Consider the following 13841-nt stretch of genomic DNA (forward strand, 5'->3'; position numbering starts at 1 on the left):
TATAGGACCTACAAAGGCTCTACGTTTTCTTTCACTGTTTATGCTTTAATTTTTTTCCTAGACATCTGAATATGATAGCACGTGGCCTCGCTAGATAGACCATGAGACTGTAAAAAACTTTATTTACAGTTGCCAAAAAAGCATTTACTTGATTCATTACTCAAATTACTCAATATTAACTGAATTTACATGAAAATACGGCACCATTAAGCTTAAAAATCATTGACCTTTATACTAATAAATAGATGTAAAGTTAATAAAATTGGTAGAAGTACGTTATTTTCAATCTAATTTCTTTTTATAAAATTTGAGAAGCATTTTACTTAATTTATAGCCGTAGAACATATCTAGTTAAAGTAAGACGATATCATCTTGTATTTGTGCGTGGAAATTTAAATTTACTAACTTAACTATCAAGTCAAATTTTTACTATTTTGTATTATTTATACCATATATAAATTGATCAACTGAATTGAATTAGACGATTCTTGCAAGTCGATAGTGTCCCTTTATCAATAGAAATAATACAATTATTCTCTAGAATTCCATACATATGATTTTTCCCCTTTAATTAGAAACTAGTTTTTGGTCCCGTGAAAATTCACGGGTAGCGACTCGATATATTTTTAATAATAAAAATCTATTGTAAGCTAATCTAAAATGTTGCAAGAAAATTATTGTTAAGTGCCTGCCTTTGAAAATACTCAATATATTCTGGATCTTGAAAATGGTCTTTGGCTTTACACACAAGCAATTCTTAATCGTATCGATTAGTTCCTTTCTGTTTCGAACAATTGGAATTTCAAAAGACATTGACGATCCGTGTAAGTTTGTTCAAATATTTTGAAAAAAATCCATTAAAAATTAGCTTGATAATTGGAAATACTCCATTCAAAATCTCCTAAACTTGTATTCTCACCTTAATTCTATTAAGTGGTTCCCACTTGCTACATATAAAAAAATATACTCCCTCCATCCTATTATTGGGGATAGTATTTAATACTGTGCAGTTACCTAATTTCATTTTTTGTAAGTCTTTTCCATGTAAGGGGAAGATTTGTCTCTTGTATTATCCTAAGTCATTATTTCTTCTTATTTTAAGTAAGTACGCGTGGAGTTAAATGTAATAGATAACTATTGGTAAGTACATGCTAACTTACTTGATTTTATAGCAAAGAACTAGTTTTTGCACCCGTGAAATTCACGGGCGCGTTTAAGATTAATTGTTTAAATTTACGCATAATTGTAATCTCGTTAGTATGAAACGTGTTGACATTTTTGTTGCTAACACACACAAAAATATTTCAGCCGAATTATAATCCATGTAATTTAGTGAGAACCATAACAATATTTTAATATCTATTTTTATACTCCCTCCGTACCACACCAAAGGTAACGTAGGGAAAATTGGAGTATTTAAGAAAAAGTGGAAAAAGTAAGGGTAAAGAGGGAAAAAATAGGTGGGGTATGTAATTGTGGGTTTAATTGTGGGTTGGTAGGTGGGGTATGTAATGACATTTTGTGTAAATATCAAATGGGTATAAGGATAACTTGGTAATGTTGTGGGCCAAATCAGGAATGTTACCTTTGGTGTGGTACGTCCGTTTATAATAAGTGTTACCTTTGGTCTGGTACGGAGGGAGTATAAATTAAGATATTATATGGGTAAGTAGACATAATACATAATGAATGTAATATAGAACTACTTAATTGGGGATTGAGAACTGTGATATAAAATTAATCGTGTTAATTGAATAGGCGATATGTCTGTTGCTCATTTTCATCATTGGCCAATATTTTTTACTTTTAATTTGGTTCTCGTATATTTTCATTATTTTCATCCGTAACCGTGTCAATTTCACATGAACACCACTCGTAGGTTGTGATTGTTTTTTTTTTTTTACATTAATTTATTTTTTTCATTGCAATATATTTTTTGTTGTTTCATAGCATGCTATCATGGCCTTAGAACTATATCATTGGTGCTCTCTATGCTATTCTTGTACTATAACATTTAATTTACTACGCTATATGAAGTATTTAAAGTACGTTATATGAAAAAACTATGTTATTTTATTTTCTAATCTCTTTTTATATTTAACTAATTAATTAAAATTAACGGGTTCAATTATACAATATAATATTGCACAATTAAATTAATATTAATATGATATTGTAACAATAAAATAGTAAAAGCTTATTTATATGTTCATTTTTTTTTTTGCGAGATAACTTATTTTACAATGAAGTCTTAAAATTAAAATTTAGAATTTAATTTGATGTTTAATTGTTGTTTAAGTCATTTATTTTACTATTAAGTTAAAAAGACAAATTTTAATGTTTGTGAGATAATGATGTTATTTACTGTTTTTTTTTTCTTTATTTTTTTTCCCTTTTGCTAATAAATGACTTGGTGATGTGGAGGTGGGTTGTGTAAATAATTTAAAATGTTAATGTGTCATTAGGATAGGTAGTTAAATTGTCTTTTTATTATTATATATAGACTAGTGTAACACCCGTAAAAATTCACGGGATTGTTTTTAATTTTTTCTAAAAAACCTTCTCTAATGAATTTATGAAATGAATATTTACATGTGAAGTTAAATTTTATTGTTAGCGTGACCAGATGAGTTGTTTCTTTTACAGCACGTTTTTTTTTAAGATAATGTTAGGAAACATAGAAAAATTAACATTTTGTTTTGGAATTCAAATTATTTGTTACAATGGTGTAGACATAGGGTGACTTAGGAGTTAGGACGTAGAACAAACACGCCATTAACATTGACATGTTTACTAAATAACTCAATAAGAAATTTAAAAGTTCATTAATGTAAATAAGCCATTCTCATGGTGCTTAAACACTCACAAGTTTGACAGCTCCCCACATGGTCACATCTTTGCCACACTCACAAGTCGCGAAAATAACAGCGGCTAAGATAAAAGAGAAAAAACAGTTACCTCCATGATAATATTCTCTAACTGTCTCAATTTCCCATCAGCACTTCCATGAGCATTGCCAACAGATACCTTCAATTCATCGACCGAGTGCTCAATCTGGCGTGTTCTACTTTCCATTTGGGATAGTGTAGCACTTAAAGAATCAATGGCATGCATCAAAGTCTCGGTATGTTTTTTCATTGTTCGATCAATTTGAGACAGTATTGCCAAATCATCAACTTTCTGAGCTTTTGCCTGAGCTTTCTCCACGGTCTTGTCAAGCTGCACATGGTTTGGGGAACCATAACTCTGCATATCACAAAACAAATGACATATACATTGACATGAGCATGTAGGAACATCTACACTTAAGAAATAATCAAAACTCAATTTATTTCCATCAGTGTACTAAACCCGTCAACCATTAATCCATTAGGCACATTAATCAGAAAGAAGCTACACCTGGCCATCATCTATCATTGATCGGCAGAGCTCAAATTTTCGATTTTCTTTTCCCAAGTTACCTTATTCCATTAATAGTTTGACCTCATGACTATAACATTCTCGGGTTATGCCAGTGTATTGATAACTATAAAATTAGCGTTTCAGAGATAATTTCGAAGAAACATAGCTAATGAACAATCAACAAACACCCTATTACATGATCAAAAAGGGGAAACTGGGTAACCAAGTCTAAACCATGACTTTCCCCATAACATTGCATCACCAATACAACACAAAACTTTCAATACGGATCTTTATAGTAACTAACTTTTCATTTAAAAGGCTCATTATTTATAGTTAATAGATCTGTTGTACACAATTTCTGTGAAAGGCGGCCTTACAGAAGAATAACCGAAGTAAAAAACTATACCATACATGTTAAATTGATCAATATAATCAAAATACTAATCAAACCCTAAAACCAATTTACACATTTTCTCATAAAGACCGCCTTTTACTGTAAGACTAACAAAATTGATCATTATAATCAACATACTAACCAAACCCTAGAACCAATCTAAAACTATCATACATGCACCATCTAGCAATTGATCAACATACTAATTAAACCCTAAATGCAAAGAAACATACATCACACTAATCACTATCAACAATCAATTGATCAATAAACACAGTAATCAAACCCTAAAAGCAATCAAAACCCAGAAAAGTGAGAAATCAACAAACCCTATTAGCAGATAAATTGGGCAAATTGGAATCAATAAAAGGGTTAATTTGATCAAATAATCAAATAGAATGCGAAGATACTGACATCAGCAATTCAGCATACAACACAACAATGAGAGGATTCTCGGAATAATCCTTGAAAAGACATCTTATTGCCACACTCAATCCCTCACCGATTCTACTGCCGTGATCCTTTTTTCGCCACTTATATCCCAGCCCTCCTTCATTGTCGTTACTCATTTAATTGATAGTGACTCCATTATTCTTCTCTTCTTCGCCAACGCCGCATTCAATTTTACCCACTATATTACAACAATAAATCATTTTCTGCAAAAAATACAGATACGTGCAAACAAATAAATCAAATTCTGCAAGAAATCACCATTTGAAGACTACGCCAACGTTGATGCTGCACATCATAGAAAAGACTGAAAAAATCATGGATGCGGTGAACTCCTGAGTTAATTGTAAGATGGGCTAAAAGCCTAAAATTGGGAATGATGATGCACATGAGAGTATATACTTTGAAAAAAGACATAATTTTCCTACATGGTGCTAAAGTGGAGTATCCTAGCAAAAAATGCATCATCAAACGTTTGATATCATATCAAACAAATTTGTTCACCGAAGACTAAAATAAATTAAAATAAAATACGCCTTACAAATTTTGTATGTGCATAAACAGAAATACATTTCCATTGTAAATTTTAGCTAAAAGAGAGCGAACCTAAAAAGTTTTCATTATATGTTAAATACATACACGGAGTACCAAATTAGTCGACAAAACTTTGAAATTGTAACAGCGGCCAACTGACCGTATACCACATTTTAATAACTAAAACTGAGTGCTCAAACTATTGGAATTGGAATTGGAATGGGTGGACATTAAACTTAACTCCAAAGTACACCCTATTTTTTAAAAAAAGACCCAAAACACAATAGTACACAAAAAAAATAGCATATTCAGGATGATAAAAGTGAGTGAAAACTCGATTTATTGCATCTTTTGGAACTTCTGTATGTGCATAAACAGAAATACATTTCCATTGTAAATTTTAGCTAAAAGAGAGCGAACCTAAAAAGTTTTCATTATATGTTAAATACATACACGGAGTACCAAATTAGTCGACAAAACTTTGAAATTGTAACAGCGGCCAACTGACCGTATACCACATTTTAATAACTAAAACTGAGTGCTCAAACTATTGGAATTGGAATTGGAATGGGTGGACATTAAACTTAACTACAAAGTACACCCTATTTTTTAAAAAAAGACCCAAAACACAATAGTACACAAAAAAAATAGCATATTCAGGATGATAAAAGTGAGTGAAAACTCGATTTATCGCATCTTTGGAACTTCAGATGTGCATAAACAAAAAATACATTTCCATTGTAAATTTTATCTAAAAGAGAGCGAACCTAAAAAGTTTTCATTATATGTTAAATACATACACGGAGTACCAAATTAGTCGACAAAACTTTGAAATTGTAACAGCGGCCAACTGACCGTATACCACATTTTAATAACTAAAACTGAGTGCTCAAACTATTGGAATTGGAATTGGAATTGGAATTGGAATGGGTGGACATTAAACTTAACTCCAAAGTACACCCTATTTTTTAAAAAAAGACCCAAAACACAATAGTACACAAAAAAAATAGCATATTCAGGATGATAAAAGTGAGTGAAAACTCGATTTATTGCATCTTTTGGAACTCGGTAAAACTTAGACCAAGCACTCCACTAATAATACGCAAGAACCATTATTATTTCAAAAGTTCAATCAATAACTTTGACAAAAATATTAGGAAAACATGAATGAACACCCAAATCACAAAGAATGGTACAACAGCAGACAGAGACATGAAAGAAAACAATAGCAAAGAATAGGATGTAGTATCTTCTCAATTCACCAAAATACAATAAATAATGGATAGACAATAAATTCTATGTGGATTAGGATGGTTTAAGTGAATGAAATAATACTAGTTTAGATCCCGCGCATAAATGCGCGGTATTTTTAGAGTTTTTACTTTTATATTACTTAATAATGCTAAATTAATACCTCACTAATTTTTTATATTTCATGTCATTATATTTTGATATGAGAAAAAAAAATTGAACTGTAAAATTATTCAAGAAAACCGAGTAAAATTGAACTGCAAAATAATAACGGTATTTAATTAATTGTTCATTTTCTCGCTATTATATATTTTTTCGAGGAAAAAAAAATAAAACTGAAAATTAGTCAAAGAGAATTGAGTAACGTGCTGAAATGTATTTTTTTAAAACTATTTTTTATACCACAAAGCTAATGATTCCAATTTATTAATTCTCTCATTTGTCTTTGTCATGTAAGTAATCAAAACGATTTATAGTTTTGTTTATACATAGTATGAGTCAAGTCATTCTCAAATAATAGCATCAGTAAAAGATTTAATAGTTTATAGCTTTATATTATTTATATTTTAATTAAAATATTATAGTTTAGTGTTTAGTAAAAATTATAAAATTCGATGAAAAAGTTAATATTAAATGAAAAAAATTATATAATGAAATACATTATAATTATTAATTACCTTATTTAGTGAATATAATTAAATTATCAATAGTTTCCTTATTCATAAAGATGCTTTTTGGAGGGAAAATTTTGGAGTTCACCTATTCATTTAGTAAATAGGGGATGTATCAGATTAGAATCAAGAAGGCGGGAATGACAAATCCACCATTTTAATCCTGAAATTAAATAGTCCAAATTACGTTGAAAGATAAAGAAATCGATATATTACCAATAAAAGAGGATGGAATCTCATTAGTTTAATGCAGAAACGAATCAAGCTTGCGTATATAAACATCAAGGATTCTCAAATTTTGATAGATTACTTGTTCGAACCATTTATTCAAGAGGAAAGAACTTGTATTAAACCTTTGGAAAAAAATCATATTCAAGAGGAAACGAATCAGAATAAATTGCAGAATAAAATGATTACGCACGCATATGGATTTTTGTCTCCTCCACCGATCAGGTCGACCACTGCCGTCCCGCGTTCAAGTCGACCTCTAGTAGTGTTAATATCGACTGTCGAGGTGGGGTTGCGGGTTCTATTGTTGCAGAGGTTAGTGTGGGATTATGTTGAGAGATCTGATGGAGATAGAAAGTCATGAGAGTAGCGATGGATGTTAGACTGATGATGAATTGATTTGCTACAGATAATACTAATAATAATATTGGTGAGAGGTTTCTTATTGGAAAATGGTGAGAACTGTGAGAGACTGTCAGGCTTCTTATTGGAAAATGGTGAGAACTGTGAGAGACTGTCAGGTTTCTTATTGGAAAATGAAATATTTCGAGTTGTAAGGCACGGGTGACCTGTCAGCTGAAATGGCAATGGGGTTAGTTTTTATTGGCCGAGAAAAACTGAAATTGTGAGAGTAAAGGAGAGGCCTTGTAGAGAACTATTCTGAAATATTGTTGCGCCACGTCAGCGATTTTACAAGATTCTTTTATATATATAATGATTTGCACATTCTTAATGCCACAAAATGTACAAATTGTACCAGTAAAAAATAATGAGTTGTGTAGATTAGTTGGCAAGCATAATAACATACGAATGCACATTTCATATTAGAGACTCCGTAACCTTGGGAATTTGAAATAGACGTTAATCATCTAGTTAAGATTTTATTCACAAAGATCAGTGGGATCATATTTATTAGAGTTGAAGAGATGGAATATTTTGTAAAGAGTATTTTGATAAGCGAAATCTACATTTTACACTCACGGAGTCCATGGCAATCCATTTACTCAATGCTCCACTACCAGAAAGTCTCGTTGTACAGCCAAATACTCAATAATCATCCTAAACCTTCAAAGGCAACACTTAATTAATAATAACAATCAATCACATTGTCACCTTCTGAAATATAACAATATTATATTCTCATGTATTTTCGAAGTCATAATACAACAATAACTTCCTTATGGGAAATTTGATAATCGTATTTTCGGGTGTCGCTGCCGCATAAGGAAGCTGAGTAATTGTTCACCTGGAGAAAATGAATCCACCATAACAAAGATGAGTTTAAGTAACATCATGCATTTATGAAGGAAAAATTAGCCTTTTAGCAAAATAAAACTAAAATCTTCAGTTAATAACGGTAATAAAAAAGAGTGGCGATGAAATGAAGCGAAGGAGAAGAGGAAACCATAACCGCATATCATAAGACCTGACTCAAATACTCTGTTATCACATTTGAGTAATCTGTTCGCAACAAATCTACATACACCAACGCGCATGATAGGTTGAATAGTCATGTAATGTTTATGCATAGAGGCCCTGGTTATTTGACTATTTTTTGGCTATGAGTAATAGGGTTTGTCTATTATTCAGAACTCTCTTGTAATTAGTTTTTTTATCTTAATATATTCTCACATTTCACCAAAAAAAATGATAGGTTGAATATAATCGTTAGAGGGAATAGTAATTAAACTCAAAACAAATAAAACAGAAAATCAACTATCAAGAATATAACTCACTACTATGATACTGTAGAGTGGTGCTTTGTTGAGAATCTTTTGGAGGAGCTCCATTTCCCATCTGATTTTAAAGCAATGATTCTTCAATGCATTACTACACCTACCTTCTCCCTCTCTATAAATGGAGAAATGTTTGGCTACTTTCAGGGGAAGAGGGGATTAAGACAGGGGGATCCTCTCTCCCCATTGATTTCCACACTGTGTATGGAGTACCTGACTCGTTCCTTGCAATATGCTTCATCAAAGCCTGACTTTCACTACCATCCCATGTGCAAGAAACAAAGACTCACTAGTCTTATGTTTGCTGATGATGTCATGCTCTTCAGTAAGGGGGATGCCACTTCTATGATGTTGTTGTTACAGTCCTTTTCTACATTCTCTAATGCTTCTGGACTGCAAGTTAGTGCCTCAAAATCTAATGCCTACTTCAGGAATGTACCTGAGCAACTTAAATCGAGATATTGCGATATCGTGATTCGATGAAGGGAGCATCCCTTTTAAATACCTTGGTATGCCAATTCAGACTACAAGACTCAGGAAGCAAGATTGTGAGTGTCTTGTGGATAAAATATGTGCGAGGATACATGGGTATGGGGCAAGAAAATTCTCGTATGCAGGAAGGTTAATCATAGTAAAGAGTGTGCTTAATTCTTTACATTCTTACTGGGCATCTATGTTTGTTCTCCCCAAAGGGATCATCAAAAGGATTGAAGCAGTTTGTAGGAATTTCCTTTGGGATAATTCAGCAGACTACAGGAGGGCTCCCCCAGTGGGATGGGACACTATTTGTAGACCTAAGGATGAAGGTGGTTTGGGGATCAAAGACCAGGAATCTTGGAACAAGGCAATGGTAGGAAGACTGGTGGACTGGGTTGCTACACAAAGAGACTCTATCTGGGTTAACTGGGTGCACAGTAACTATCTTAAGGGTCAGGAATGGATGGAATACAAGCCTAGTTCGAACTCAAGTTGGGTATGGAGGAGAATATGCAAGGTTAAGGAAGAAATGAGGAATGGTTATGTCAATGGGGAGTGGAGCGTTCAACCAGGAGGGTACTCTCCTGCTGGTTGCTATGACTGGTTCAGAGGCACAAGGCCAAGAATTCAATGGGATAAGGCAGTTTGGAATGGGTGGACAATTCCTAAACATCAATTCATGGGATGGATGGTTGCTCATAAGGCCCTGAATACAGTAGAGAGGCTAGTCAGGTTTGGGATGATCATTGAAGATAAATGCTATCTGTGTGGCATAGCTTCTGAAACAATTGAGCATTTGTTCTGTGAGTGCCCTTATAGTAGAAGAGTGGTGCTGGAGCTGAACAGGACCACTACCTGGACATTCCCTATCAGGGATTTGGTTGTTTGGTGCAGTTGTAGAAGAGGCACGGGGCTTCAGAAGGGAGTACAAAATGCCATAGTGATGAGCTTGATGTACCAGGTATGGCAGCAGAGAAATAGAAGTAGGAATGAGATGATTCTGCTTAGGCCTGAAAGGGTGGCAGGTGCTATATTGGAGAATATGAGATCAAGAGTTCGAACCCGGGAAAAAACAGTGATGACTCTTGCAGAACGAGATTGGCTGACTAAAATGCGTCTTATAGAATGATATCTTTTGTATGATCACCATAATGTAATTATATTTTTCATATTAATATATTTCTCACATTTCACCAAAAAAAAAAAAAAAAAAAAAAAAAAAAAAAATTGAAGATACCACTTCACACTCCTTAGAGAGCAAACAAATGTCGATTAGTTACAGCTGAAATCAAACTGAAATCAGATACTAAAATTATAGTCAATATAATAACCGAATCGGATATTTTTAAAAGTCCCGGTAACAGAAAACTAAACCTTACCTTGGCAAATGAGTGGATAGTAGATAGTGGTGGTGCACTTGTTGGGGCAAGACGGTGGATACAACTGCTACTCTTATACTACCAGGAATCGTGTAACGTATACATTTTTTCAATGTGTGATTAATAATGTGAAGATGAGAAAATAGCAATTAATAACAGGGAGAAATAAATACAGGGTAGATAAGAGGACATGAAGAGTAATAGTAAGAAGAAGACCTGAAGAAGGAAGGACATAAGCAAGTTGAGGGTAGTAATAAAGTTTAGGTTAGTATTATCAAAGCATCTTGCGTGTGACCAACACTATCCGTCACAAGCTGAAGACGGACAATGCCCCTCTCACAATAAGGCAAATGGTGTTAGGTTTATAAACCTCTTATTAGACTTTTCTAATGGTGAAAAAATTAACATTTTAATACAAGTTCTTAAAAATCTAGTGCATGCATAACAAAATAAGAGATGAAAAAAAAATAATGTTCCTTACATTATATATGGTTCGAAAATAGGGCACAAACAAGGACACCTTCCTTATTTGTTCTTGAGCTTAAAAGTATGGATGATCCTCCAACCTCAAATATAGAGATACTTCTTACAAATTGCACCCAAGACTTTCCCTTAAATCTAATATATGAATTAACTAGATTGATATATTATTAATCCTTAAAATGATTCTAATAATATATATTACTACACTAGTAATAATATTTATGTTAATATTAGAATATCTGATGAACAATTTTTAGAGATTCTAAACCTATTTTAGAGAGATGATGGAGAAGAGAATAAGAAAAATAGAAAAATTGTATGAATGAAAAATAGAGAAAAACTTCTCTATGTAAGAGGGGGGAGCCGATTTTCGGGGGTCATAGAAGGTCAATGCATGGCCTTCACCCTTTTGCCTTTTTCTCTTTTTCTAAAATATTAGGTGTGTAAGGCTATGTTTTAGGTTAATCATTATGTTTCATTTTAACATTAAAATAAAACATTCATTAACCCTAAAATCCCTCCATTATTTCGGTCATTTTAGATAAAATGGACTTCCATTTTATTTGTCAATTTGTCATTTGTCACACAATATGTCACATGTAGCATGTAACATGTTATTAATTAATTTAATACATATTTAACAATTAAATATCATTATATAAATTAATTAAATTACATACTTATAATAAATTATCTAGTAATTCTTGATCACAAATAAAATGGGTCATATAACTATAATTCACAACATTTTGCAATTATAATTAATCAATCACTCTTAATTTAATTGTTTCACAAACAATAACGAATTTTAGTAATAAAATATTTTAATTACTAAAATAAATCTTATTTAATCAAATTACAATAAGATAAAAATATTCTCACTCACAAATGAATTGTTCAAATTTAAGGAATTGATTAACTCGTATCGATATACAATTAATCAACTTATATATTAAGGGAATTGTCCTATAGGTGTGACCTTAAGGGATCAACTGATCACCACCGTTAAACGACAGTAATGTCAAATTCTAGTTAGCCAATCATTACTGATTAATGTTGATCAGTTGACTTATAATTAAATCATCCCTTACGTATTCTTATCATAAGATTTAAACATGTGATCACACTATTGTTGAGGACGCTTACTTCAACAATCTCCCACTTGTCCGAGACAAGTGTGCGTCACCAATTCTCTTGTCCTATTATAATCTCCCACTCAATGCAAGGTGTCTTGCAGGTCGTACTTGCATTTGATCATATCTTGAGTGGTTTCCTCGATCTGGAGAGTAACTGTCTGACCGGAATCATCTACCGTAGATACCTTCCGAGCGTGGCCACGCATTTTCAATTCACTACTCCTTGAGTGGCCCTGAGATTTTAAACAACCCTGACAAGGGGGTGGACAATTTCTATCGCACCATTCCCTTCGTATAGCCGTAGTTCATCATGACCCAAAATATACTCATTTGACTTCAGTTACGACAGTCGTAGAGTATAAATCAAAGCCAATCAGAAACTTGTGCCAACTTGGGCGAATAGTCTCTAGTCAAAATAATTAACTCATAAGAATACTACAGTAGCTCTCGCCACGACCAGGCTTTATGTATTTCCAGAACTCTATAAGCGGTCACTGCCCGACATAGTGTCCCATACAGTCTGTCTATGTGATCGACTAGTCATCTCATATGACCCTATGGCACTTGAACTTGCCATAAATCACATCACACTCTAGTTACTTCGAGACGTCACCTCCTATAAGTAACTAGGAGCACATACTATGTCAATCCAGTTCACTTTAATGGGGTTCAACATTGTCTCAACAACCCATTTGGATATAACAAAGTAATGAATGAATTTAAAGAAACTCGAACGATAGATGCGATTATCATATATGAATAGTCATTACCTTATTACTACTTCATATATTATAATATATAGTGTACATTTTACACTAGTTAAATTGCAATAAAATCTTGGTAAGTGGATATACCATGTATCCATACAGTCCAACTTTATGAATTGATATTTATATCTAATGACATGAATTTATCTAAGTAGATGTCTAGTCTTCTTACTAGACTTGGGCTCTTATACTTGGAAAATGCTCACATTGTTATCATATAACTTGTGATAAAGTCTTTGGTAGAGGGATCTACTCTCACTCCCTATGTTGACCATCTTATCACAATGTACTTAGATTCTATTTGTAGAACTTGCAATGGTTGGAACTAAAACATTTTTCTAGTCATTTACTCCTAAGTCAATACAATCAGCCTAAGATTTCGGTAAATCCTTATAGGTTTGCGAACTAGAGTTTGTGTAACACTTCAACACACAACTTAGTATGTTATCCAAACATAAGAATGAATCCTCAATTCTCCTCAAGAATCTTTAATGGATGTTCTTGAAGGCTTTCTAATGACCTTCATTCGAATTCACTTGTTATTGACTTATCATGCTTCAAGCATATGATTCATCAGGACATGTGCATATAATGGCATACATGAGCGTTCTAATGGCAGAAACATTAGCAATCGATTTCATATAATCAACAACTTATTAGGTTCAGTGAATGACTATGACTCTCTCATAGTGATTCCACTTTCATCAATATGAATAACCTACTCAACCTTGTTGATGTTAAACAGATAAAGAATCTCATCAACACAAGATACTTATCTAAGTGTCAATCTAAAATTCCCTATGTCATAATAGATTTGGAATTTTTAAAATGCATTATGTCTTCTTTCATCGAGAATTGAAAACCAAAACACTTCTTTGTCGATGGAAGTGTTAGCATGTCACCCTCAATGAGTAATATGACATCAATATG

The 13841-nt window shown here is 32.7% G+C and overlaps 1 long non-coding RNA gene across 1 annotated transcript; it reads right to left on the bottom strand.

The window, feature by feature from the left end:
* Positions 1-2982: 2982 nt before the first annotated feature.
* Positions 2983-4389, bottom strand: LOC141658736 (uncharacterized). The gene is made up of 2 exons (XR_012549385.1): positions 4129-4389; positions 2983-3246 (listed from the first exon to the last, which is right to left on the bottom strand). It is a non-coding gene; the product is annotated as an uncharacterized LOC141658736 (long non-coding RNA).
* Between the last annotated feature and the right edge of the window lie 9452 nt (positions 4390-13841).

This window comes from Silene latifolia, chromosome 6 (genome assembly GCF_048544455.1).
Source record: "Silene latifolia isolate original U9 population chromosome 6, ASM4854445v1, whole genome shotgun sequence".
NCBI classification, from domain to species: Eukaryota; Viridiplantae; Streptophyta; class Magnoliopsida; order Caryophyllales; family Caryophyllaceae; genus Silene; species Silene latifolia.